This window comes from Dinoponera quadriceps, unplaced genomic scaffold, assembly GCF_001313825.1.
Source record: "Dinoponera quadriceps isolate SergipeBrazil2010 unplaced genomic scaffold, ASM131382v1 scaffold5896, whole genome shotgun sequence".
NCBI lineage: Eukaryota > Metazoa > Arthropoda > Insecta > Hymenoptera > Formicidae > Dinoponera > Dinoponera quadriceps.
In genome coordinates, this window is record NW_014560199.1 from 117,364 (window position 1) to 121,037 (window position 3,674).

At 50.5% G+C, this 3,674-nt stretch overlaps 1 long non-coding RNA gene across 1 annotated transcript; it reads right to left on the reverse strand.

Annotated features, from left to right (window-relative positions):
* Window positions 1–423: 423 nt before the first annotated feature.
* Window positions 424–2,972, reverse strand: LOC106750678. Its single transcript, XR_001374974.1, has 2 exons — window positions 2,885–2,972; window positions 424–1,516 (listed from the first exon to the last, which is right to left on the reverse strand). It is a non-coding gene; the product is annotated as an uncharacterized LOC106750678 (long non-coding RNA).
* Window positions 2,973–3,674: the final 702 nt, after the last annotated feature.

A 3,674-nucleotide genomic window follows, 5' to 3' on the forward strand; every position in this document is an offset into this window, starting at 1 on the left:
TTACGCTACAAAGTATACAGTGGCGATCGCCTCGGCCGAGCCGGTCGTGTTCCAAGTTTTTTCGTCGCGTGGTAGCGTTTCGATGCGCTCGATCGATACTGGATTTCAAGAAACAGCGGGAACTTTTCCGCTTTACAAGCCGTGTAATCAGAGCTCGACACGCTATATACATAAGTAATACATCTCGCCGTGTATAAAACGTTTCTTTTTTCTCGGTACTACGCATCGGCGAGGCGAACTCGTTACGAGCCGCAATCCCCGTCGCATTTTTCCACCCTCTCCCCCCTCTGCCGCGGTGGAATGCCGCGGGTTCCCCGAAAGTAGCGCAAGATCGTCCTTATCGTTATTACCGAGCTAACGTCCGAGCACCGTTCGATATTGTCGCGCGAAATTTTTCACGTCGTGTTCGACTCTTCTCGACGCCTCCGAATCGCGCGTGACCGTATTATATCATTCGTATTAATCTGGGCAAACTAAAAAAGTAAGGAAGTAGAGGAAGACGAATAAGCGAGATCGGAGAGAAAAAAGTCATTGCGTCTATCGTTTGCTTATCGGGAAATATTATTACGAAAATACGTTTCCAGAGCGGAAATCCGGCTCGGGGTGGCGCGCGAAGTGTTTTCGAGCAAGCCGAATCATCGGCGCGATGGATCTCAATTAAAAGTCCGCAATTTGTTTCGGGGGTGCAAAAACATTTTGTCAGTACGGCTGAAATAAAAGCGCGCGCGTGCGTCGACACGAAGTCACGCTAATTAATGGTAGCGCGTTCGGTATTGTATAATTCTGTTTACGGTAGATGGACGGCGGGGTGGATGGCGGGAGGAGGGGCTCGAGTCGGGCGACCTCGGCATTCGTGCGTGTACACACACGCGCGCACGCATGCACGCACACATGCAGCGTTAACACGTCACACGCGGCCGTTCCGCGCCAATTTCTACGACCGATTGTTAAGTTCCATTTATCGAAATGTAACACCCGAATGAATGCGCGCGGGCGCCGAAAACGTTTTTTAATGCGACAGATAATCGGACCTTGCTGCCGCCGCCAACGCTGCGCGCGTTCGTCGCATTCGCTCGATAAACGCGATATCATCAATCAGCGACGCCGAACGGAATATTAATTACGCGGTCAAATTCGAGTGCGAACCCGTCGCGTTTCACGCGCTCGTGTAACGTCGTTAATATCCGCGAAGAAATCGTTACGAGTCACCGCGATCTTCGGATCGGAGAGCTTTGCGTGTGAGCGAAGCAGCTCTCTCAAAGTGGGTGACGATTGATGAAATTGACAATGAGCGAACTAAATGCGTTTTGGTTGAGGAAAATCGAATTTCTGCCTCTTACGCGAATCAAATTTAAATTTTGAAGCCTGAAATCCTGTTCCCTTCGATCAAAACACATGTGGTTTGTTTATTGCTCAACATTAATTCAACCAATCCTTTTCCTTCGTGCACGTTTTCTTCTTGCTTTTTACGCGTGCTTCATCGAGGTTTCGAGTCGAATCGATGCTCCAGGATTTGCTGAAAATGCGAAGAACTGTTACCGTCACAAATGGCACGAAAAATTGGATATGGAGAAGAAAGCTTGTTTGAGGTTATCTGGCAAAAAGAAAAAAACAGAAATGAAACGCGTCTTGGTCGAAGGAAACAGAATTTCTGATTATAACAGCCGAATTAGCCGAATGGTCCATAAGAACCGAAAATTTGGTTTCCTCCAACAAAAACGCATTCGGTTTGTTCACTGTCAGGCAAATTCAACCAAACTATTTTTCAATGGACGGTTAATTACAAGTGAAATTTGCGTATGTTGCAATTTATGATTCACAAACTGCGACTCAAAATAGACGTGTGATATCTTTTATGTGTCCTTTATCGCGCAGGTTTGAACCTCTAAACGAGCCGTCGAGATTAATTCGGAGAGTAAAACATTGTCGCATCCGTTCGAGCGACGTAACGACATGGGTGATCGATCGCGGACGAAATTGTGGAAGAGCCTCCGTCGTGGAGGAGGTTATTAATCGATCGGAAAGGGTCTTCCGCAGAGAACGAAGGGAAGACGAGCAAAAAGAAGCGGAAGCGCGTCGATCTGAGATTCGGAAATCGGGAAGTTCGGTGATGCACTCAACCGAGAATCCCTCCTCGGCATTCCTTCGTTCCCGTCCAGTCTCTAAGCGACGCGTGCATGTACCTGGTGCGGCGCAAAGCGTCGTGTCGACCTCCAATCAAGCGTTAAGAGGAGGCCACCGTCGCCGGGCATCGTGGCATAGAATTTGCAACTATGCTAATAAGAGGCGACCCGAACGGACAGCTAATGGCCGCCGAGAGAAAAAGGACGAGAGCCGGAAGCGCACAATGAATTCGTGAGGTCGCGACGTAGAGCTAGCAGGAGAAGGACGAGGGCGAGGAGGAGGAAGAGGAGAAGAGCACCGAGGACGAAAGGGCGCGGAAGGGACAAGGGGCAAGAGAGGTGGGAGGAGGAGGAGAAGAAGAAGGACGGAGAAGGATGAGAAGGATGGAGGGCGACCACGGATCAATCGTAGCCTTCCGTATTCCCTGCCGCCCCTCGGTCGGCTTTCACCCTTCCCCTTCGTTCGCCCCTTCAACTACTACAGCCGACTTGCACCCCTTGCAACTCGCCTCCTCCTTTCGTGCCCTGCACTACGCTCCTCCACCCACCCGCCCGTCATCCCCCGGTCACCCTTGCCGTCCTCCTCCCGCCGCACCACCCTGTGACTCGCACGAAGCCCTCAACCCTCGACCGTCGTCGTACCGTCGACGTGCACGCGTCGTTACGCAGGCCCAGACCCACCGACCAGACAGCGGACCCTCCTTTCCTCTCCTCTCTTCTCCTATCTTCTCTCTCTCTCTCTCTCTTCCCTTCTTTCTCACCTTTCTCTATCCTTCGCTTGCCGTTCGTCTACGCACAGCGTCTCGCTTGCTCCCCAGTCTGTGGGCTGCGTTTTGTCCTCCCACTCTCTCTCTCTCTCTCTCTCTCTTTCTCTCCACCTCGTTACCCCAGCCGTCGCGTCGGAGGGTGAAGCTTGTGGCACAGAGTAGGTCAGTGGCGTGAATGATCATCAGCATTTGCGCGAGCGTATGTGTGTGTGTGTGCGCGTGCTTGTTCGTCCGTACGCAGCCGGCGCAGCGTGACGCGCCGAGACGCTCACGTCCGCCGACACTGCGTCGGTTGCGCGAGGTTTACAATGCGGGGTAAGTTTCCGGAAGATTTCGGTGCACATCACACACACCCACGTACGATGATTCGTCCACTTCTAGATGGAGCATGTCCAAAAGATGTTTATCCTGTTCTGTCCGAAAGAATCATTGTGTAAAGCTAGTGTTGGAGATTAAAGCTGTATTCGGGGAACATGCTATCAGCGCTGTTGTGTCTTCCATCTTTTTTTTTTTTACATCTGGTGGGCGATAAAGAGAAACTGATGCAATAGTGCTGATAGCGCTCACCAAACGCAACTTAAGGATTGCGAATTAGAAATCAGAATTCGATGAAACGTGTAGTTTTGATCTTCGCTTACGTTATCTGAGTTGCTCAAATTCCGATTTTTAATAGTTTGAGTCTACCGTCTTCGCATGTGAACATTCTTCTAGTTAGAACAGGTTAGAATGGATGTACGTCTTTTGGATTTGCTCCATTGGATCCAGTAGGAGAAGATTCTTTGTC